The sequence below is a fragment of the Gymnodraco acuticeps genome, unplaced genomic scaffold (assembly GCF_902827175.1).
Source record: "Gymnodraco acuticeps unplaced genomic scaffold, fGymAcu1.1, whole genome shotgun sequence".
NCBI lineage: Eukaryota > Metazoa > Chordata > Actinopteri > Perciformes > Bathydraconidae > Gymnodraco > Gymnodraco acuticeps.
The window spans coordinates 2,918,495-2,943,919 of NW_022990295.1; the positions used below are offsets into that span (position 1 = coordinate 2,918,495).

At 43.1% G+C, this 25,425-nt stretch overlaps 1 protein-coding gene across 5 annotated transcripts in view; it reads left to right on the plus strand.

The window, feature by feature from the left end:
• Positions 1-25,425, plus strand: part of dlgap2a (discs, large (Drosophila) homolog-associated protein 2a) — a 198,073-nt gene that overhangs the window by 59,483 nt on the left and 113,165 nt on the right. For 2 of the 5 annotated variants that reach the window (XM_034222530.1, XM_034222529.1), the window contains exon 1: positions 11,495-11,847. The exons of the other annotated variants lie outside the window; for them this stretch is intronic. The gene's annotated coding sequence lies outside the window, so the exon portion shown is untranslated. Of the gene's footprint in view, positions 1-11,494; positions 11,848-25,425 lie in introns of those variants that run through there. 5 annotated transcript variants of the gene reach the window in all.

Consider the following 25,425-nt stretch of genomic DNA (forward strand, 5'->3'; position numbering starts at 1 on the left):
TATCTGAATCCCTCCTTAGCCTCTGGCTCAATGGGACCTGCTAAATCAGTGTGCACAAGATTGAGCGCTGCTTTAGCTCTTGCATCTGGTTGTCTGTTCCTACTCTGAGCAAATTTACCTCGAGTACACACTTCACAGTTAAGGTTAGATTTATCAATCCCACCCTTAATTTTCATCCCCTCAGTGACTTTTTCCAGTTGTGACACATCATCATAGTTACAGTGACCAAGTATTTCATGCCATGTTTGAATGTCATAACATCCATAACATGCATCGTCCTCAGCTTCACAGTCCACAGTGTTTAAAAAATAAAGTCTATCATATTCCTTGATGTCAAATATTTTACCTCTCTGGTGAATCAGCTGGTTACAACCCTGACGAAAGTTCACTGATGCTCCGTTGGCTGTCGCTGCTTTAACAGAGAAAATGTCTTGTGGATAGTACGGTATATAGAGCGCGTCCTTCAGCATCGCTGTCACTCGTCGTCCCTCCGTGTCTTGCAGGCAGACCTCCGCCTCTCCTTTCTTCAAAGCGACACCACTTGTTCTTGTCCCGTCAGCCAATTCAACAAAGTGGTCTTTCGGTTGAAAAGTCTCATCGAACCTTTTAAACTTGTCGATGTTCGTTATTATGTGTGACGTTGCTCCGGTGTCGACCATCAGCCCTTTATGTGTAACTCCGGTTACTGGACTGTCACGTACTTTAAAAACAAATGAGTGGTCCTCAACGTCAGTTGCTTGTTTAGCATTGTCTCTCTCTTTGCGTCTGCAGTTTGCATCTATATGTGTGGAATTTTTGCAAAAACTGCACCACTGTCTCTGGTCTTTGCTGCTCGCACTTCGACACTCACGAGCCCGGTGTCCTTTCTGACCGCAGGTGATATTGGGGCCATCTCTCCACTTCACCCAGCCACTCGCTTTCATAATATTATCAGATTCCTCACTCAAGTTGGCATTGTATTTTTCTGTGCTTTCATAGCTCCTCAACTTTGTTTTGAACTCACCAAAAGTTAGCTTCTCATCCCCTTGTGTAATGTGGATGGCAAACGGCCTAAAACAGATTGGCAGTCCCTTTAAAATCATGGCTATCAGCAGCCCGTCGCTAAGAGTCTCTTCAGCATTTCTCAGTGCTGTAATTGCCGTTTCGGCACGAATAATATAGTCAGTGACGCTCTCATTAGCGGCTTTCTGCAGCGACGTTAGTTCAGTGTAGAGGCTGATCACCCGTGGTTTCCCTTTCCCAGCGTAGTGGTCCCTCAATATTTGTAACGCTTTTCTTCCGTTGTCCGCTGCTTCTCTCATGATCAGTGAAAGGCTTTTATCGTCCAGTACCTGGATCAATTCCGCATAGGCTTCTTCGTTTTTCTGATCATCAGCCTCATCCTCTTCACCTGGCTCCTCTAGGATGGCAGCCTTCAATCCTAGCAGTCGCAGATGACCCAAAAACTTTGTCTCCCATAACTCGTAGTTCTTCTCATCTCCGTCGAAACACAAACGGTTCCACCGGCTTCCATAGTCCCTCCTGGGCCCATAACCTGTTAGCGATGCCATGATCTTAGGGCAGGAATACCGTGAACATAGTTAACGTGACAGAGGAATAAATACACACATACACCATCAGCTGTGCTTCAAACGGAAGTGACACGTTTTATTGAGCATGTCCCTTTTATCACGGGAATACAGGAAGTGATTAGTATAAGAGTATTAAATAAACAGAATTCATATATTACATTTCATAATTCAACATGGGGGAACAATGTTCAGCTGATCTAACAGAGATGATAAAATACAGCGCTATGACAAAACACTCGACAGCTGATGCAGCTGTTGCCACATAATAATGAACGGACGTCTCTTTAATATGACCGCTCAGAGGAGAGGAGTTCTCATTTATTTAAACGTCTGCTGCTTCCCCCCCTCTCTCCTCGGTTCCCCTCCTCGGTCCTCCGCTCGCATCTCCTGTGGGCGGGTCTAAGTCTCGAGGAGGGGAACCGAGGAGGGGACATTTGAGTATTGAGAAGCCTCTTTAGACCCGCCCACAGGAGATGCGAGCGGAGGACCGAGGAGGGGAACCGAGGAGAGAGGAGGGGAAGCAGCAGACGTTTAAAGAAATGAGAACCCCTCTCCTCTGAGCGGTCATATTAAAGCGACGTCCGTTCATTATTACGTGGTAACAGCTGCATCAGCTGTCGAGTGTTTTGTCATAGCGCTGTATTTTATAATCTCTGTTAGATCAGCTGAACATTGTTCCCCCACATATTTACTTTGAATTAATTGAGAGTGCGGTATACCGTATAATGAGACAATAACAGGCACAGATGCGGACACACACACACAAATATATTTATATAAATATATACAATTTAAAGTATGAGAGCACTCTCATAATAACGTAACACAATCAGAGACTGGATATATCCCCCCCCTCTCTCTGGTCACTGAAATGGGGAATTGAAATTACGGGCCAAAAGTTGTATTTACAAGTATTAACTTGTAATAATAATAAGCCACTTACAATTTTCCGTGAGATCAGGGAGCAGATATAAGATGGAAGTTTCCCTAACATACAAAGCCATGTTAGGGAAACTTCCATCTTATATCTGCTCCCTGATCTCACGGAGAATTGTAAGTGGCTACTGCCTGAGATCGCATGCTGTGGTTTTATTAAATGTGCCAACTGCTAGGACTGTCTTAGGGAAGACAGCTTTTAGATGTGCAGCTCCTCTGTCTTGGAATAGTCTGCAAATTAAATGGAAACTGAACAATCTGGTGCCACTAAATGTTTTTAAAGCTCGGTTGGATGCTAGTCAATCGGAAGCTATTGGTACCTGTTTATGTGGATAATTATGTAAATGATGCTGTATGATGTCCTTTTGTTGTTCTATTTATGTTTTTATGTTTCATGTGGAACTACTTGAGCAGGTCTCCCTTGAAAAAGAGATCAATGATCTCAATGGGATTTATCTGTATAAATAAAGATTTGAAATTAAATTAAATTAAAAGTAAGCAGAGGACACCAAACCAACTGAGACCCGTCTTTCCGCCGCATCTACGCACTGTACAACACTCAACACACACCTACATACTGTACCACACACACACACACACACACACACACTGCCTACAACACACACTTACAGCTCCTAAAGCATAATCAGGCTACAGCCGTTGTGTATTTTATTATGTGACGCACTAAATGGTCTTAGAAAAATATCGACTCTTTGTACTACAGCAAATAAAGAGAGTAATGTAGGCCTGTTATACTGAGTGATATTGTACACTGCTCTGCTTTCTGCACGGACCTCACAGCTGTTCTCACTGTAAACATCGCAACGCGATGAAAGCAGTTTCTAAAATAATATCCAGAGGATGCATGCAGAGCTGTCATTGGCTGAGATAAGTCCGGCCGTGCGTCACGCCTCCACCGTTCCCGGAAATGCATCCGCGGAGGAGCCGTGGAGGAACCATCAGTGTATCCTAGGTTATAGCTCCTCCAGAGAGCCTCCTCGACGCTCGATCCTCGGTCCTCGGTGTGCATTTAGAGAAATGAGACGTCCTTCAAAATGGCGCGCTGAAATTCATTTCCGGGTCACTACCGGAGGACCGAGGAGTCGAGGAGGGGAAATTTGAGTATTGAGAAGCCTCTTAACAGGGGTTTCAGGGACGGGCAGTGACAGTCACCCCATTCTGATTGACAAGCTAAAAGCAATTGGTTTTGATAAACTATCGGTGAGCTGGATGCAATCCTACCTGGAGGGGAGAGAACAGATGGTGGAGGTAAACGGTACTCTGTCCCCCCCCCCTCCCAGTGAGCTGTGGTGTTCCACAAGGAAGCATATTAGGTCCGTTACTGTTCCTAATTTATGTAAATGACATGTCATCAGCATGTGACTGCAACTTGTTCCTGTTCGCGGACGACTCAGCCCTGCTGGTCTCTGACAGGAACAGGTTGCAGGTTGAAAAAACCCTTAGCTCCGAGCTCGGCAGAATCTGCACCTGGCTCGCCGATAATACATTATCATTACACCTGGGTAAAACAGAGTCCATTCTCTTCGGTTCGAAACATAATCTCAGCAAATCCGACGACTTCTCAGTTGCAGTGGGTGACATTATTGTCACAAGTAAGAAGGAAATTACATACCTAGGATCTATTCTTGAGGCAAACCTCTCCTGTGACAAAATGGCATCCAATGTAATAAAAAAAGTCAATCAAAGAACTAGATTCCTATACCGGATCTCCTCTCTGGTAAACAAAAACACCCTGAAAACTCTGGCAGGAGCACTCATTCAAGGGTACTATGACTATGCTTGCACGTCATGGTACCATAGCACCTCCAAGGCGCTAAAAATAAAACTTCAAACATCGCAAAATAAACTGGTCAGACTACTGCTTGACCTTTCATCTAGAACCCACCTCACCTCTGCCCACTTTGACAACCTAGGATGGCTTAGAGTAGACGACAGAGTACAGCTACTTGCAATGGGCCTGGTCTACAAGATCCACTACACCTCTATGGTACCCATGTACATGTCACAATTCTTCCCAAAGGTCAAGGAATACCATGATCATAACACCAGAGGGAGCTCCACAAATCATGTGAAACCCAGATTTGGCACAAAAAAGGGGGAATACACGTTTCGCAATTATGCCACATCAAGGTGGAACGCTCTTCCCAGAACTGTAAAGGAAAGTAAAACTATACTTACCTTCAAAACCTCTCTTAAAGAGCACCTTCGGGGGAGAGCATTGCAAAACTGGCCCCGGTAATGGTACAAATCTCAACCTGTCGTTCAATGGACAGCTTCCCCCCCCCCCCATCTATGTATATACTCGCATTTTAGACTCTGTTACTAACTGTATATCTGTAGACTTGGTATGTCTTAAATGTCCGGTTAGGATGTATTAGAACAAAATCTAAAATGAAAATTGTAAATAAGCAATCTGTATGTAAAAAAACACCTGTATGTAAATTGTAAATAAGCCATCTGTCTGTCAAATATGTCTTATATGTCTTAAATGACATGATGAATTGGAAATGGGGGACCCTGATGTAAACAAGACGAAAGTCTTTCTCTGGTCTGCATCCCCTTAACAATTGTATGTTTTGAGCTGTACTGTACTGTACCCAATATACAAGCTGTTAATAAACTTTTCAATCAATCAATCAAGTCGGTCCGTTCTTCTATGTCTGTCGGTCTCAAATCTAAAGGGTGCAATAACGATTTTTCTCCACTATGCATAAACAGCGGACACTGTTTATACGCAGCCCTCAGAAACCACACACGGTCAGATAGCTTATCCAACAGTTAGAACCTACATATGAGACACAACCTTTATAGTCAGAACAAAGTGTGATTATTTTCTGATATTTTACACAAATGACATGAATACTGTGGGTCTACCTTAGTGTGATTATATGTGCATGTGAATGTGAGTGAATATTGGCATGCAAATTCGTTTTTACACGTCCTATTCATTGTCTCAATGCGCTCATACATCTTAAGAAAGTTATCACCAAGAATGTTTTTAGAGAATGTTATCCTACCTTTCAGAAGAACATTCTGGGAACCAAAATAAAACGTCCTGCTGAAAACATTCCTAGAACAACGAATGGTAACAAAAATGTCTAGCTGGGAACTCACACATGCCACCGCAAACATGCAATATCTGCTTACAACTTATCATGAATTTCGTGCTTGTTTGTTTTTTTCAAAAGGAAAATATGGTGACATTAGATTTTTTTAAAACATCCTTTTCAAACAAATGCAACAAGTTTGTTTTTTAAAGCACTCTATAAATAAATCTGACGTTGACCATGACCGTGTTAATATTTGCCATCACAGGAACGTTTTATAAAAAATAATAACATCCTGAAACATTTTCAGAATGTTTCTTGGAGAATGTTCTTCATTTGTTATCATGTAACATTGAGGGAACGTTTTATAAAGAACATCTTTAATGTGTTACCCAACAACGTCCAAAACACATCCTTAGAATGTTGCAGGCAAAACGTTCCACCTTTTTGTTAACACATCACATTAAAGGAACGTTTTATAAAACACTTTATGTCATCTCAGGCCTCAATAACATTCTCAAAACATCCTCTGAATGTTGCAGTTAAAACATTATGTCTTAGTTAACCTTAAACCTTATAGGAACATTATTTGAAATAATAAACATCCTATAAAGGTTCTTTGAACATCAGATTAAAACGTTTCTTTAAAACATTAGAACCTGTAGGTAATGTTAGCCAAAGTTGTGAGAATGTTCCCCGCTAGCTGGGTACTCATCCAACAGGTATCATCCTATCAACCCATCTGATTGAAGCAAAGCCTTATTATTAGCGCGTGCCCATCAAGCCCCCAGGAAGTGCGCCAGACTCTGTGCCAATATTTGTTGTGTCCAAACCAAACGGGCGGTACTGCAACTTCCGTATCAGTCCGTGTCGTCACCCGGCCCAAAACTACTTTTTCCCATTGACTAACATGGGGAAAGAGACGTCTGTAAATCAGTGGATAATTTTTGTTTAACTAAATAAACTACCCAGTATGTTTATTTATTTATAACTATTTTATAGCCCTTATTAGAATCTTTCGGTCCTTAAAGTTGTAAAATTCACTAAAAGCCGAATCTAGATTTATTCTCTCTCTCCATTCATTCTAGTGAGCCGAGAGTGGGAGCTTGGGGGGCGGTGCTTAAGGGGCAACTCAACTGTGCATGCTCTGTGACTACACATACGGGTACTTCTGCTCTGACAGCCAGGCATGACGGGTAATCTGTGACGTTTCGCTCTCTCAAAAGTTAGGCCATTTTGTCTTAATGCGCCAATGAGCAGCTCTCATAGGATAGAACGAGACCCCACCTCCCACGCTGTAGCCATTTCTTATTATACATCCATGGTGCCCATCCCCTCCTCCCTCTAATTTCCTTTTCTCTTTCGTTTCTTTGTGTCAACGAGGCAGTGTTTTTGCATGTACCATACTAGTACCACTACTTTGTCAGTGATGCAACATATGTATCTTTTTGCAGTACAGTGAACCAATTAACGTTGATGAAGAGTGATCTGATATACTGATATGAGTGGTAGTACACATCAGCAGGGAGACAGTAAAACAAGTTTGTTACCTTACTGAAAAGGTTAGAGGTGTGCAGCCTGTCTTTTAAAAACTCATCAAACAACAGCTCACTGTGACAACTCCTTTATGTTCTATTACTCCCTGCAATCTAAAAAACTGATCCCCTGTCAAATAACAAAAAAAATGGCCATGTCTTGTTTTACAGGTGCTTTATTTTTTTTACTTCTGTCAGCTACATTCCCAATGGTAAATACATTGTTTTTCCTGTGACTGATTCACAATAAAAGCAAACTTGTTTTGCAGCAAAAAACGTTGAGGCCGATATCCCTCAGACTAGCTAACTATAGAATACACGCTTAACTTTAAATTATTATTAATTATAAAAACAAAAAGGCTGCCCATGAATACTATCATTGATTATTTAGAAAAATTATGGTTTTAAAAAAATCAAGAATTTTGCACCATATTACTCAGGGAAAAGCACTGATGAGATGCAGAGGAGTTTAAACAAGATGTGGATTATGGAAAACCAGTAACATGTCTTCAATAAGTTGATGTACGCTCTACACACTGGATTCCCTGGGAGGCTGATGTGTTTTACAACGAGGAAAAGAGCTCTGTCCCTTCCTTGACAACAGCTTCAGCAGTGAGGTGACCCCATGGGCTGTGGTATGTGTATCTTTGAACGATGACAAACTGTTAAGAGCACATCAGTTCGACACAACAAGAAAAGCGAGGCGTGTCTCCTCTGAACGCAGTTAAGCCAAAGTCATCGGAGAGCAATGATAAGGTCAGCTGCTGAATGACTAGAATGAATAGTTTAGCCGCGGCTGCAACCTCATTACAAGGACAGGCTGCGTGCAGCAGGAGGCTGATATCTCTGGCACAGCCCCACTTCGCTATTTCCAATGTGAATAGAGAAGGGAATAATGCTTAATGCCTCTCCCTGCGTGGATATTGTCTTGTATTGGACAGCGACCCGTGAAATGAATATTTTTGTGAGATGAGATTTGTTATACACAAAGAGGAGGGCCTGATTTTCCAGCTGACCGAGAAACAGTCAACACAGAAGAGTGGAGGTATATACGTTCAGGAGGTGGAGAGCTCAGACACTGATAATGCCTGAGGAAAAAAAAGGAGATGGAAGAGGGGAGAGATCAAGAAGAAGGGCAAAATGAAAGGTGGATTGTTTTGGGGAAGAAAAAGGATGGCTGAGAGGCTTACATAAGATTACTTAAAAGTGTAGCTTTTGACTTTTGATCTAATTGAGCATTGTCAAGCACTGTCTGTAATTGACTTATTGATTATAAAAGCAAGATATAATTAAATAAATTAAACAATTGTATTTTTCTAAAACTGAATCAGAAATACCAGAAAATGGCAAACCGACAGAAGTAAACATGAGAGGGAAATGCCTATAACTCTTAAGCAGCTCCCTAGAAGATTTTTCACTAAAATACTTCTGTTTACTTAATGTGTGTTTGTATTTGAATGATTCCGGTAATGATCCTCATCCTGCTCATCGGTTCCTGTTCTCATCGATTCCTGATTCAAATTATTTGAGGGGATCAAAACAGGTCACATGATTAATTCACAGAAAATACAAATGTTATTATGAAAACTTTTACACTGTAAATTAATAGCATACATTTTTATTTGTTTTCTGTTTTGTTCAAATTAGAAGTGTCGGCTGCAATTTGGGATGTTACAATCCCAGTGGTCTCGCCTACTGTAACACTAAAAACCTGTGGAAGTGACACATGGAGAAGTCCAACAGAGTTCGGGACAGTTAGTGGAATCAGCCATAGCGTTAATTTTGGGAAGCTTTAGTTACTGGGTCAGTGTCATCCTTCTGAATGAAGTGTTTTACAATAAAGCTGTATGGGCACATGTCCTTGTAGTTAAACAGCACAAGGCTTAAGTAACTGCTTTGCCCTCAACTCGGAGAAACTAGGGGTCATTTACAAGTAGCATTAGCTGCTAATGTGACTGCACATACGGGTACTTCTGCTCTGACAGCCAGGCATGACGGGTAATCTGTGACGTTTCACAAAGTTGGGCCATTTTATCTTAATGCGCCAATGAGCAGCTCTCATAGGAAAGAACGAGACCCCACCTCCCACGCTGTATCCAGTTATTATTAAACATCCATGGTGCCCATCCCCTCCTCCCTCTCATTTCCTGTTCTCTTTCGTTTTTTTGTGTCAACGAGGCAGTCGTACCATACTAGTACCACTACTTTGTCAGTGATGCAACATATGTATCTTTTTGCAGTACAGAGAACCAATCAACTTTGACGAGTGATCTGATATACTGATATGAGTGGTAGTACACAGCAGCAGGGGGACAGTAAAACAAGTTTGTTAACTTACTGAAAAGGTTAGAGGTGTGCAATCTGTCTTTTAAAAACTTGCCTTGTGTTGACTTGCATTATATATTATTAAGCTGAAGCTATTTTTCCAAGGCAACTTACATACAATCAATATTGTAGACATGCTTACAGGAGCAATTTGGGGTTAAGCATCTTGCCCAAGGTCACTTCGACATGTTATCAGGAGATACAATCGAAATGCTGAGCCCTTAACTTGCAGATCAGCGCACTAATCCCCTGACATTTCTTTGGTTTAAAGCGGTTGTGTTTTTAGGAACGTAGTGAGTTGATGCCACACAGACGATGTTTGGCATCCTTAAACATTTCTTTCTCAAATTTCATGCAGGTGATTGTGTAAAATAATTTAGAAGAATTGTAGAAGATTTTCCGATCATCAGTTAATCTTAACACCGCTGATAATTCATATACTCAGTAATGGCACTTACAAAGTACAAATATGTTTGTGTTCACCTCTCACAGTTGGAAAATACAGAGGACACACGTCTTGCTTTTGGTGATGACGTCATTCATTTCTGGGCACATAGCAGAAGCATTGGAGTATTCCCTGCTGGCTGCCTGCACACATGAACGGCATGAAAGCCTTTCAGAGACCTAATGGATCAAATCATCATTATTAGAAAATCACTTTGAGATGTTTTCGACTTGATGACTAACTGTGCCCTCAATGGCATGTCTTGAATGTTTCATGGGCTGCAATTTCCACTGATTGTAATAGTTAATTTACCTTACGGGAGAAAGGAAGGTGAATGAAATATAATTCTTAAAGAAACAATAAGTTACACCAGTGAACAACTGGACTTCAAAATAAAAGAATGATTTTTAAACTGAACTATGTGATTACAGCAAAATATAACTGAGTTATATTAATCCAACAGATATCTCCCTATCAACCCATCTGATAGAAGCACAGCCTAATTTTCAACCCAGACAGCCCACCTTCTCCTCCCTCTCATCCCTTGTTCTCTTCAATATTTGTACGTGAACAAGGCAGGGAACATTATCAGTATTATGCATGTACCCACCTTTCCAGTGCCGGGGGAATGGATTTTTTCAATGGGCTCATAAATCCCCGTTCTACCTGGTCGAGCAGCGTTGGAATGCGCGGCTGTTGGCTGGCCGGGTTCTCGGCCGACACTATAGATCTGGATTGACAGCTGCTCCATCCTGTCTGCCACTGTTAATCATTGATGGATTTGGGCTGCCGGCAAGCAGCTCTGCCAAGCGACCTTGGGCCCTGCTGGGGCCGAAGGACTCCCACTAAAAGCCTGCTCCCCTGTTACAGCAAGGCACTTTAGCAGGTGGCCCAATCGCCCCATAACAGAGACTGATAGCTATCTAAATGCACCACATTATTAGAGAGTATTCCCTTTACAATTCACCTTGCTTTGATTACTCTGAAGCCTTGTATTAATACTCTGTGGGAAAATTGGCCAGTTATGTAACTTTAATATACCATCATGCACTGTGCACTCCTTTCTCTTGTGCACATTTTACAAATAAATATATTTTCCCTTATAGTGTAGGTTAAAACAAACCTATGCTTTGTTGCATTATGTTACACATTATTGTTGACTGAAAGAAAGAGAAAGCCAGGCATTGAGAGAGAAAATAATAAGACAGTCATTATCAGCGGTAATGATGGCATTCTGGAGGAAAAGGAGACATGTTTTGAAAGGGCTCTTGATGAGATGCCGTGTGTAAGAGTTTATCCACGGCAATACTGTAGATAAGGACACAGAACAAGCTGGAGAATGGTGGTTAACATGCAGTAGTAGAGCGAGGAAGGGGATACTAAATATTAGGTGTCATGCAAGACAGACAGAGATAGTGTCTGCTTGCTGCCATGTAATAAAGCAAAAAAAAAGCCTCTAACTGCTGTATCTCTGTTGCTGTCCTCTGTCTCTCACCCATTCTCTTCATAACTCTCCATCTGTTCGCACGGTAAAGGAGAAATCCAGGATCCCGACTCCACTCCCGTATCTTTGCTCCAACCATGCTGTTGGAACCAGCAGCAGCGAATGCCTGTTTTTGCCTCTCCTCTCCCTCTCTCTCTGCGCGCTTCTCTGCTCTGCTGCAGTGGAAGGTCCTCACGCTGCGCTCGCAACTCGTCTCAGTGGAGGAGATCTGAGCATCTCGGTGTCATTTTTACCACCCTTCTTTTCGTTTCCATCCCTCGTTCTTTTGCCGTCCTCTCTCCTACTTGAGGGGTCTGGATAAATGTGAGGGGAAAAGTCATAGGATAGATGAGATGAGAAGGGAAGAGCTCAGGAAGTGTTTGATCCAACATCTCCTGCACATATGACTCTGTGATGTCCTGCTGTCTCCGGCTGACAGAGAAGCTCGTGCTCTTTGATACCTCCTGCTTTTAGACTGTGTCAGGTAAGTTCTTTCCCTGGCTTGATGTTTTTATTCTGCGTCTGATGTGGTGGATGACACAGAAGCGTCTTTTGCTTGTTTGTCCCTGAGGGGGAATTTTAAATGAGATTATATTTTGGCAAAAGTTGTGTGTAAACAAGCCCATGTATGGCATAGTGTGTATGTGAAATATATGCTTTACAATAGATCACTTGTGTTCTCTGAGCTTGCATCATATTTGCCCAAGAGCTCTGCAATACATTCTGATGTACTGCAGCAACTTGAAATCATTAGCTCTTTTTAAATATTGAAGCAGGATTAGTTTGCCCTCTCTTACTGTACATCACATCCATGTTCTACACTCAGTCATCCATAATTAAATGTATATGAGGCGTCAGGGAGTGGTGGTAGCTTCTGTTAATGTGTATTTGAGTCTCTGAGTGTGTGTCTTGAGGGGTGGGCTGGGGTATAAAAAAGTGCAGCAACCTTTTTTTTTCTTCTTGAGGGAAATCCTGTGTACGTAGTGTGTGCGGAGGGCAGTGCAGCACCGATGATAACAAGGAGATTCTATGACAGCATCGAGGGCACACACTACACTGAATGTGTGTGCGCGTACATGCGTTTGTGTGGGAGGCTGTATGCGTAAACTCACATGCAAGGTTGAGCTCTGAGTGGGCGTCTTTCATGTTGTTCTTTTGAATGAAGTGTCTCAAGGAGAGAGTGCATGTGTGGGCATCCACTGTCATGTGTGAGTGTCTGTTTCCCTTTCAACACTATGTCCCGTTTCTCTCGTCCCTCGACCGTGGTTGTGACGTCAACTCTCTTTTGGGAAACACTCGTCCTAGGCACAGTGCAGTCTCTTCATCCGGTATTGGGTGGCGTTGGACTGTGGGTGGCGACTTGGTGACGATTTACAACCTGGGTTCCCGGGTCCTCGCCCCCTCTCCCGGTGTAAATCAGCCTGCTTGCTGAAGCACGGAGACACTGCAGCCAGTTAGAGGGAGAAGCTTTGGACGTCCATGTCCACTGCTGCAGTGCAGACACTCTCTCCCACCAAAGTGTGTTGCTCAGTCACAGACAGAGAAGGCCTGCTTATAGAGGCTCTTCATCTATCTACCTGTAATATCTGAACAGATGCTTGTAATCCAAAGTAACTTCCAGCTGTGTGTGTGGTGGTTTTGCAGGTGCAGGTGGACCTATCTGATGGGAACAAAAGCCTGTGTCTGACGTTTGGTTGTCGTACTTGAACATCTGGATCACTAAAGCCCATAAAGTGGGGATATAGTGCTTTAAGTATTATTTAAATGAGGGTTCCCCAGTTTTTAGTTTGGACACAGTATGTTTTGTCTAAACAAGTATAAACCCCCAGAGGTTCCTGTGGCTCATTAATTAGAATTACAGTTTCAATGGTGGCTTCTCCTACATGTGTATCATACAACTGATGGATCTATATGTGTGTAAACCAGCCAGGAAAAGGACTCACAGTGAAAGCAATCTCCTGTCTTGCTGAAGTGTCATTGACCCAGAACTCTATCTCCCTTCATCTGGAAGAGCAACTTATTACAAAGGTGTGCGTGTTCCTGCTTAACGCAAGTGCTGCTTTTGCATCCTTCATGTTGACATGCATGGGAAGAAACACGACAATTGCATTAGTGAAACGTAATCAAGGAGCTGGAAGTATAGGACCAACCCTAAGTGTCACAGCTCTGGGGGAGTGCAGTGAATTTCAATCCATGGTCTGCGCTCTCATGAAGCATGGCTCCTTATTAATTCAAAAATCCAAATGCAAGCTTGAACCACCATAACTGTCATTGCTTTTGAGCAAATGACTGAGCACTTTGCAGTAGTATCAGAATCACATCCAGCTACTCTTTATGGGTGTGTGCACATAAACATTAAAATAACCCACCATCCTCCATTAAGTGGCATTACGAAACTTAAGCACTCTAGTTAGAGAGTATTTATTAACCTGGCAGATTATGACAGGGTAGAGATTGTCTTGTCATACACCTGCTGTGTTGGGTTTGTCCCTCTCAGCAGCCTGACCGGGGATACAGCTGTTGTCCTGATGAAAATTAGGCTGTCAAATTTACTTTCAAGCAAGATGAATGAGTGGCGGCTCAATTTGATCGCACAAACAGCTTGCTTGCATAATGCGTTTTCCTCACAGTGATTAACATGGCCCATGTGTATGTCCGGTTTAGATTGCTTAAGGCCACGGTACATTTCAGATGAGCTGTGACCATGCAACATGTTTGTTCTATTTCCGTTTGGTGCACACTGCCAACAAGCTTCTGAATTAAACAGGTGATTCTCAGAATAAACGAATGAGGAAATGAACATATTAGTATTTGCATAGGACACAGCGATTGAAAGAATGCACCGATGAAGGAGAAGCATCTGGAGCGTTCTTGGCGGCTAACAGTGGACTCCCATCTTTTGACAGTGAAGCTCACAAACGAAGAAAACAGCTGTCCACTGTAAACAAATCAGAGGAAACAAGCCTATCTTCCCCCCACATCTCCACCTGTAGCTGAGACCATACATGGAACACTGCCATCAGCCTATTGCAATACTGATCTACATCATTTCACATGAATAGCAAATAAATCAGAAACATCTATTACAACTGTGACACGGAGAAATTAAATCAATGTGTGCAGAATGCCTGGAGATGCACATCTGAAAGTGAGCGGAGGATGGCCTGGGTTCTTTAAAAAGCTTATTGGGTTGTGAACGTTTGCAGGTAGTTAAGTGCTTTTTGAAGACGCTGATGACGTTGATTCAGCTCGCATCTCCACGCTAATGAAATGATGTTGGCAGAGCTCCGATTTTGTGGTTTGAGGGCTACTCGTGTTGATTTGCACAGCTTAAGGATGCATATTGTCACAGTCCAGTAGGGACCAGCTACTGGAACGAGAGTGAAGTGCCTCTGAGAAAGGGTTACATAAATAAAAAGAAGCACATCTGTAGCCTCGAGAAGGAAATGTGTTTTGAATGAAATGGAGAATGAGTTGGAAAATGGCTGACAGCTTAATTTGGACAAGTTTAATTCGTCATGGATCATCGTTTTAGCAGCTGACATGGTTGAGAGCTATGGCAGGGTATTTATTTGATTAGTCGACGAAGGATAATGCTCCACAGCTCTGGGTGGATGCTAAACTTTTTGTGGGACAAACAGATGGTGGCCTGGCTGGTTACATTAAGTCCCTGCTGGTCAATAAGGTGTTCCAAAGCGACCAACTCGCTGTAGACGATCAGCCTGGTGTCAGTTTAGTCAGCTAGCGTGTGTGTGTTTGTTTTGCACGTGTATCAGTTAGTGTGAGGCCTGCTGGGATAATGGATTTGACTTCAAGCAGTGTCCAACTGACTCCATCAGTCCCTCTCTTTCTGGAATAAAACACACTGAATCACACACACAAACATGCAGGAGGCACCAGTCGCCTCTTAAGATCAAGCTGCTCTCCCGTTGGGGAATTTTGAACTGAGCCCAAAAGAAAAAAAAACGGAAGAAAGCTCTTCTTTCTTACATCCCTCTCACTCTCTGTGTGACCGTCACTTACAACTCTTGCCCCTTTCACCCTCTTTCTCGCTGCATCATGCCTGCTTTTTGTCCTCCTCTCTTTCTCTCTTGCTGTCAATAGGTTGCAGCGCACCCTGAGCCAGTGCCAGAGCTCAGCCTCTGTGCCACAGGTAAAGCATTCAAGCCAAATGACTCATTCACTGAAACAGAATATCAATCAATCAATCAATGATTATTTATATAGCCCAATATCACAAATGTTACATTTGTCTCAGTGGACTTTACAGTTTGTACAAAATATCAGTATGACAATACGACACCCTCTGTCCTTAGACCCTCACATCGTACAAGGAAAAACTTCCAGAGAGAACCCACAGTTTAAAGGGAAAAATGGGAGAAATCTCAGGGAGAGCAACAGAGGAGGGATCCCTCTCCCAGGACGGACAGACGTGCAATAGATGCCGTGTGTAAATTGAAAAGATAATACATTTGCAACATAGGTAGTCCAATAACCTCCGCCACCTAACTGCTTGAAGACTTGCATCTTAAAAGTTCCACCCTAATAAGCTGCTCCAGCTGCGATGCTTTTTCCCTTTACCTCCAGCAGTAGTTTGCTGGCGCACCTTCACACTTCTGAAACACCAAGTCACAGGAGGATAAACTGTTGTGTGCTCTGGCATAAACCTTTCCTACTGTGTGATTTTGTGTGTGTCTAAGACTTTTTTTCCTGCGGTAAAGGTTCATGTAGTATGTGGGGCTTTTTGTTTTTTGAAAGTTCTTCGAATTAATACATAAGAAATGCAATTGTCATTAATAATAGTACATTATCATTATTTTTTACATAAAAAAACAAGGCAACCATACAGTACATTATTGCAATAATATTGTGCCAATTCCTATACTGACAAATGTAATGTTAAAACTAAGATCTTCTGATCTTACACTGACGCTTACGGTTAAATCCACTTAGTTAAGGTCAGATAACAATTGTGGTCTGGATTAAAGCAACCACTTGGTATAGGTTAGGGTTAGGGTAAGGGTTAGGGGTGACCACAAAGATTCCTCAAACATAGGAAATATGTCAGGCTTATTTTTGGGGGGGACATTTGTATAATCTTTTGTAGTTTGTTTGTATCATGTTTGTGTGATGCTCACAAACATGATACAGGAAAAGATGATACGATGAGTATGATTCTGTCAGAGCGGATTAAGGTGCTTTAACATTAAAGCTACTTAAAACTGGATGTTAAGGGGTTGTTAAAGAAGGAAAAGTGTTGTAAAAAATGTTAAGCATTAATATTTCTCTTTTTAAAAGTTTGTTGAATGCAGTAAAAAAGTGAGGGCTTACTTTTACTTTTTTTAATTGACCATATCCCAGCAGCATACAAAGCGAGTTTATTCACTAAGCTTTAAAACCCTGTGTTAGTTTGACACTGCATCGCAGGGCCTTGCTCCCTTAGTTGCCATGGAGACACCATTAGGCAGTGGTGCCGCACCGCTTCTTGTATTCTTTTTGCATAACCCCATGCCAAAATTGTGCTGCTTTTCGGGGTCTCGTCTGTGCCAACCACAAGTGTGGGTGGAAAGATGGGTGCTTATGACCGGGAGCGAGGGGGAGAGGGAGAGAGAAGGAGATCAAAACAAGGTGGGAGGGATGGAGAGGATGAATTAAAAGAGGGGTGGAAGGAGGACAAGGAGAGAAATGAATGATGGAGAGCAAAGGTGGACAACAAACACGCACAGAAACACGCTGGTCACACACTTGTATACGGTACGCACATCCTCTAGCAGAGATGACTGGATTACGTATATGCGAGTGAGCAGGGGGAGTGTGTGGGTGGAGGGATGCCGCAACAGTGCAGCTTATTTTGCCTTCACATTGATCCCTGCATCCGTCTCTCAGGAGCTCCGTACTGCATTATCTCAAGCCAATTCACACAGTGCCATGCCAAATCCAGATTCACTCTCATTATTATCACACATAAGAGTTTAATAACGATCATGATTATGTCTCTTACTGTAGATCCCTGCAAAGTGTATTGACTTGTTTTCTGAGAGGAACATACATATATTGATGTATACTACACTGCAATCTAATTCAAATTGACTAATTTAGTCACTCATCAATAACAAATTACCTTATGTTTTTCTAGTTATGCAAACTCATTGTTACATCCACAGGTGGCTATTTGCTCCTTTTTGATACTGAAAAAGTACATTTACATATCAATGTTGTGCATCAATTAGCCTACCCAGTACAACATATAAACTTCCTTTACCATGTCTCCACATAGTTTAACAAGCTTACGATTATATAACGGCTGCAACATTAGCTACAGTGGTAAATATTTCCAAAAATGCTGAAGTTCTCTGTGATTCTCATTGGCTGCATTGTTGCTCTTGGTCAGCAGGTGTCACAATTGGACACTGTTCATGTTTAATTCCAATGTTACATGTAAATAGTGTAAATGCATTATTAATGGTGTATTGGATCTTTAGGTTCTTCAGGGTTTTGCATCAAGGTGGGGTACTTTGGTTATGGCTCAAGTAGGAAGTGCTGCAGAATATCTCTATTAAGAATAAGTAACATTGAGAATGCTAACCCTTTGTCCTTACTGTGTCTCATCAGGTTCAATTAGTGATGTCCATTAACGGATAATACAGTTATGTCTTTGGTTTGAGATGATGTATAGTTGTGTCACTTGTTAAAATATGCTATTAGAAAACGTGTATTTTGGATTATGCTGTATCGTTGTATATGGTGTAGCTAGCTGGCTTTAATAGCCGTAGAGACATTCTAGGCCTCGTTATCAGTTACTCAATCCATACACCACTTTCAAACATAATGATACAAAATGATCCATGAATGGTTTGAAGGTGTTTTTTGTGTTGGCTTTGCCTCATACAAGTTTCAATCCATCACCCTTGGACCTTGGTTCTCAAATAAGCAGCTTGGACTCATTATTACTTACTCATTATGAGACCTGCCCTGCTTTGCTCAACATGAATTGCTTTCACAAAGGGTCATAGCGAACAAAAGGGCTATTCGAAGTTCTGTGACAGACAGTTATGACCTCTGATGTGCTGCTGACAAATTGTGCTCCCTTCAAGCAAATAGCCAGGGGAGGAAGGTCAAAGGTGAGACTGCACAGTGACTGAGAAAAAATGTAATCATCATTGCTTGGTTTGTAGCATTACACAGATGGAAAAAGACAATGTATTTTTCTATTTATTTAGGGTCTTTTGAAAAAGATGGCAGTGGCAGCAGTAAAAGTCTGTTTGCTTCTTTCATTGATTGATACAACACAATATTATGTAAACTTTTCATCAGTCTTTAATCGAAAACTCAAGCAACAATCTCCTGGACATGATATGATTAGCCAGCAGCAGTAAAAGCATTTTTGAGACAAAATTGCAAAGTCAATAGAAAAAATATTTTTCTGACACAATGCAAAAAGATAAACTATGATCATGCAGCTTTTCTAGATCCAGCATATTTTTATCATCGAAATAACTGTATTTGTATTGCTCAGTAATCATTGTAAGAGGGACCTCGAAGATGTAGATCTCAGTCAGTCATTCTTGGTAAGTATTCAGGTGCTAAATATGACTTTAAAATACAGCATGAACACACACTCTGGATTTGGACAGTACCATGGCTGATAGGCTCACCTTTTTTTATTTATATTTACTCTGTGCTCACTCTCAAATGTCTCTCCGTCTATCTGTTATTCACCCACGGCCACAACAGTAAGCACATATTCTCTCCTCCGAGTCCTGAATCTCCAGTATTTATTCAGTGGATTTTTCTGCAGTATAAGCACTAGCAGTTTGCTTTTGTCTTTACAAAAGTTTGCTTCGCCATGGTCATCCAAATGTCAAATGTGAATTTGTTGTGATAAGTTCTTAAAGTTTCTTTCTCTCTGTCTGGTTTCAGCACAGAGATGAGTGCTGTTTTGACAGCACCAGAAATTGCACTGTAAAAACAGACCCTCCAGATCCCGTCAATGGTATTAATGTATTCTCTCAGAAGTCTGTCATCTGTCTTTACCGATGCCTTCACAAACCCTACATTAAAATCTCAGCCGATTTCTATATTCGCATGAGCTTGCGTTATTTACTACTTTTATAACTCTAAAGCTATAAAGGAGAAGCCTGTGGCCTATGCACACTTGTGTATTAATCATAGGCACACATCATGCATTAAAGGTGTCAGTTTCAACAACAATACATTAAAGTATGGACGTCATTACTACAAGACAGAGGGATATGTAGTTTTCACTTTGTTTGTTGTTTTTAGTAGGACTAGGGTGAAGGTTTGAAATCGGTATGGTCTCAAGTTTCATCAATCCAACAAGCCTCGTTCCAGGAATCATTGGAAAACTTAATTTACAATCAAGTTCTTGTTTATGGGCACATGGTTTTTAGGAGACAAGGCCGGTTTGTTGTGTTGCTGTGTAGCCTGGATGCCTCCTTTTTGAGCTCTGTAGCTCGCCACACGCACCAAATGCTTTGGTTAACGGCTGGTAAATCATAGCTGATGCCTTTGCCATACTCTAAACCAGGGATGGGAAAATGGCGGCCCTCAGTGTGACGGCCCCAGAGCCTGTGTGCAGGTGTGTTACAGGTCTTACGGTGGGGTGGAGCTGAAGAGGCCAATCAGCGCGATCGCGAACACCTGGCCGGAGCCGAGGTGCTATTAAGCCCAGCTGCCCGGAGTGACATGGCGGCCCTGACTCTCTCCAAGCCGGCCGCAGGAGGAGTAACACGGCGATCCTCTCCCCTCGTCCATCCATCTTGTGCATTATACTGAACAACCGCAATAAATGTGCCGTGGCTTTTGGAAACTCGTGTACTTCTTGTCATCTTTCCGTTGTGGCCTATGAGCCGGTCATAACACTCAGATACATTTATAAACAACGTAATTAATTAAAAAAATATATATTATTCTTCTTTTTTTTTTACTTGTAATACTGATACCGTCCACTAGACTCCTAGTTACGTCGCGAGCTGCGTACATGATTTATAATACCTCTAAATAATCTGCAGGGTTTCCCACACATAGACTATACTTGGGCGGGCCGCCCAGGTATATTAACGGCCGCCCAAGTATATTTCGCGACCCATTTAGGTTTTCCTCCGCGACCACGATGCCATCTGCGATCGATTAACTCGTGGACAATGATCCCTCGCTCTACGCCTCCTGTACCCAGTCCCGGACTGGCCATCGGGAGGACCGGGAGGTTTCCCGATGGCCTGGCCTGTTAAGTGGCCTGTTAAGTGGCCTGCTGTCCTGTCAAGTGCCGTTGGAGGTTCCGCTGGGGTCCTGCCAACTCCATGTCCTGTCCCGTTGGGGATCCTGCCGACTGCTCTCCTGCCGGGGGTTCTGCCAACTCCATGTCCTGTCCCGTTGGCGGTCCCGCCGACTACTCTTCTGCTGGGGGTCCTGCCAACCCTGTGTCCTGTGCCGTTGGAGGCCCCGCCGACTACTCTTCTGCCGGGGGTCCTGCCAACCCTATGTCCTGTGCCGTTGGAGGTCCCGCAGACTACTCTTCTGCCAGGGGTCCTGCCAACCCTATGTCCTGTCCCGTTGGAGGTCCCGCCGACTACTCTCCTGCCGGGGGTCCTGCCAATCCTATGTCCTGTTCCTCTGGGGGTCCCGCCGACAACTCCTTTGCCGGGGGTCCTGCCAACCCCTTGTCCTGTTCCGTTGGAGGCCCCACCATCACCTGTCTTGCCGGGAGTCCTGCCAACTCCTGGTCCTCTTCCGTGGGGGATCCTGCCGAAGCCTGTCCCACTGGCTCCGGTTCCTGTTCGGCCGACACCGGGTCCTGCCTGGCCTCCGGAGCTGTCTGGTCTTCGCCCTCGAGCCCGGCCCCCCTCGAGCCGCGGTCTTCACCCTCAAGCCCGGCCCCCCTCGAGCCGCGGTCTTCGCCCTCGAGCCTGGCCCCCTGAGTGCCGTGGTCTTCGTCCTCGGGCCCGGCCCCCTGACTCTTCCTGCCGCTGCTTTCGCCCTCATGCTCGGCCCCCTGAGTTCGCCCGCTGTGGCCTTCGCCCCTTTTTGAACTCTGCCTTGCCCCCGGGCCGTCCGCCCGAGACCCCCTCCTTGGTCTCTGCCTTGCCCCCGGGCCGTCCGCCCGAGACCCCCTCCTTGGTCTCTGCCTTGCCCCCGGGCCTTCCGCCCGAGACCCCCTCCTTGGTCTCTGCCTTGCCCCCGGGCCTTCCGCCCGAGACCCCCTCCTTGGTCTCTGCCTTGCCCCCTGGGCCGTCCGCCCGAGACCCGTCCGCCAGACCCCCTCCACCCACCCTTTCTTGGCCCTAGTCCATGTCAGTTCATTGTTTCCCCTCCATGTTATTCCACGGTCTGTGTTCCTTGTGCTGCTCGTTTTTTTGGATATTTTGGATACTGCCTTTTTTTGCATTTAATAAAGCTCGCTTTTCGTTAAATTCTGCATTTGAGTCCTACCTGCTTCACGCAATCGTAACAAACAGTTATGGCATCACTTACTACTCTGCTCTGGGATTTGTAGTCTTTCTAGTTGCGTATTTTTCATAGTCTTATATTTCAACAGTTTTACGACAAACTGTGACTTTTTGACATGGAAATTATTATTTAAGATTGACAAACATCATATGTGTAATTCGTGGCACAATTAAAACGCGATCGAAAGATAATCTTTCTCTCTCCATTGACTTCAATACAAACTTTTTCTGAAATAAGGTCCCATGAGTCCCACCGGAAGGGGAGGGACTTCGCCTCTCTATAGCCCCGCCTCTTCCCACCTCTCCTGCTCAGAGATCAGCTGCTGGGTTGTCAGAAGAGGGGGAGGAAAAGGGAGGCTCTGTTTTTTATTATTATGTTATTATATAGAGTCGTTATCAATTTGTTTTAAAGCTCAATAAATAACAAAGAAGACCTTTGACCGGCACTTTTCTAATTTTGTCCGGAAGATTTAAACTTTAACGGACATGTTGCTGAACTGAAACTCTGCAGCACGGTCCCCTTGTCCCATGGAAGAGGCGGAGAGGTGGGTGTTTTTCATCTGCTGGTGGACTACCTGAGAGATTTACAGCAGGAGCAAATGCTTGCCTCGGGGAGGGAGAAAAGGAGCCAGAGCGTCCTCAGCGGAGAATAAACAGAAGGGCAACCATGCACGGGAAGTCTTCTTCGCTGCTTTTGTGGCAGGACTACAGCGCCACTTACAGGCCTGGCATATGTACTACTGCATCTCCAGCGCTTTCGAGCGGTCTTGTGTGAACGGACACGTTTCTGGTGCCTGTTGCGTGTGGACGGAAGACTTTTTTGATAACGATTGCGGTCCGTTTGCGTTATCGTCATCATGTGGCTCCAGCCTTAGGTTCAAGTTAGATAACTAATGTCTGGGTAGTGTTCATGACTTCATGTTTATGTCATCTTAATGGTTAATCTCAATGCACACACATTTTCCGTGCTTTCCAATAGTTTAAAATAGTTGTATTCCACTGTTAAATAACCTGTTCAATACAAACATGCCTTGTAAAAATTAAATAACATTTCTGTGAACTGATATTTGTTTAGTGAGCTTATTAGAGGATGTTCCCTGAAAGATTGTAAAATGTCAATGAAAATGTCAGACTTAGTATATTTGTTAATAATTACATACAACACATGGAATTTGTGTGTGTGTTCCAAGTGAATCTGCGGGCCCCTGGTGGCCAGTACATCAATTATGTGGCCCCCACCACCATCAAAGTTGCCCATCCCTGCTCTAAACACAATGCTTCTTTCAGGAACCCCTGCAATTATTTGGTGAAATGAAACGAGAGGTGCAGGCTGAGGGATTGCAGGTGCAGCAGAGAGTACAGCAGGCAGTTGTGTTAAAATAAGCATTGGAAGCGGGAAAGCGTCTTAAAATAAACATACTTAATGTTACTTGGCTTATCTTGTGTAGACTTTCTTTGTTTTGACGATCAGAAGACTCAATTATAACTTCTGAGATCTGAAACTGACCCCCTCCGTGCTTTTTAGACCTACAGAAGTTTTAGGTCAGTGAGATCAGATAACCAACAGAATGAGTTGTTGATCGCTGTGTCTGTGCAATGACCAAACGCTCTGCCATGAGCTACAGAAGCATGAGTCAGTTCAGTGCCATCTACTGCTATTGCTCACCACATTATGCAGTCAGTCATCACGAGAATGCAATTACACCCACTCCCCCACAGATACTATTAATAGTTTTGGATAAATCATCAATGTGACATGTCCATGACACACTTCCAAATTGTAATCAAATGATTGTGGCATGAGTGTGGCCCCAAACATAATGCATCCAACAATTATTATAATTACAATGCCTCAGACATGAACAAGATTGAATAAATACATTTAACCCTTACCATTTACCCCTCGCCCTTATTCCAACTAGCTTAGCACTTTTGACTTTTGTTGTTGTTTTGTTTTACTTGCTTGTAAGCGCTTTGAGCACCAGGAAAAGCGCTTTATAAATGTAATGTATTATTATTAGGTATACTACTTGTCAGAAACATGGTCCCTTCAACAAGTTTAGTATTGAGTCTTCAAACACAAATGTCATATATACACCTTCTCTATGTGGGCTAAGCGAGTGTGACACCTCTGCGATGATGTGCCGGCGATCTAACATGTCTGTCTCCAGGTCCATGTGTAGTTAGGGTAATGTGTGAGGTAGGGCAACACACATCCGCCCCCCCACTCCTCCTCCTCACAACTGATCTGTAGCAGGTTGAGCCAGAGACCTGCTGACCAGTAAGAGGCAGGGTCATTGGGCCAGGTGGTGCCGCTGTGATACCCACTGAGCAGCACATGTCTGGCATTAACACCTACAGACAGGACTATATAATTGCACACTCGGATCATTAATCATTGTTCCAGTCAAATAAAATCAGGAATTTTCCATCTGTAGGTACTACTGCAGCATTTCGTTCTATATCCCTACATTTCGATATTGAAAATGGCTACTGATAGCTAAAAAGCTAGTTTGAATCTTGCTATGTGTTGCTGTGTCATTAAGTAGTGTACACTAGGTTTGAAGATACTGTGTCAAACTCTATGAAAGTAGTGGGAGAAAACACTCAATAAACCCCAAAGTGGCTTTAATGTATTGCAAATACATTACAGTCACAGAGCAACAGTAAGCATCTCTTTTCTGAATAATAAATAGCCAGTGAGCTTTGGAAAAATCCAGAAAGTCTTTAAATAGCACTTACAGCTCTTAAGATGTTTTTTTTCAGAATCCTCAAAGACTAACCATCTGGATAAGACTTTTATTTTTTGCAACAAAATAACATAACATTCACAAACTGGATAGCTAATCCTATGCTTTATTAAATAAAACTAAAATAATGAAGACAGGTTCAGGTTATAAAGTTAGCAGGTATACAGTGATGACAATCAGCACTGGCTCTCCAGTTCCCCCTGATTGCTCGGTTTGCCGTTTCTTGACACCCTGTTGTTCTCCAGACCTGAACTTGGAGAACTGGATTCACTGGGGACGAATGCTAACACTCTGTTACTAAAGACTTCTGGATTTGCCTGCCAAATGCAAGCGTAAACCAGCTCTGTGCATGACATTGGGAATTGCTGTGTCAGGTTTCTAAAGCGAGTGATTTCCGGGAGCAGATGCACTTTACAGATGGGCATTGGTCTTCCTGTCATTAGCAGGCATATGAAAGGATCTCTCAATGTGTCCATTGGGCTTTTATAAAGCTTGCATTTATGATACCAGTCAGGCTGGCAACTTGAGCATTGAGGGCCTTCCACATCTTGTCTATAATACCCAGATTGTTTTGGAACCTATTGAACAGTTTCAAATGATAATGTCTACCACTGCAGACTAGAGAATTACCATGAAGACTTTGAGAGTTCAAGTACCTACATGGCTCTCTCAATGGACATCCTGCTTGTCTTAATGAATAGAAGGGAGACACAATTGAATTTCATTACGCTGTGCCAGTCTGAATAATTTGGACTTATTTGAGCTTTTGATTCCATCACCAGGATGTGCTTTTACATTGTTGATCTGTTCTTTAGGCCAAAGTAGCTGGCTATTACCAGAGGGTTT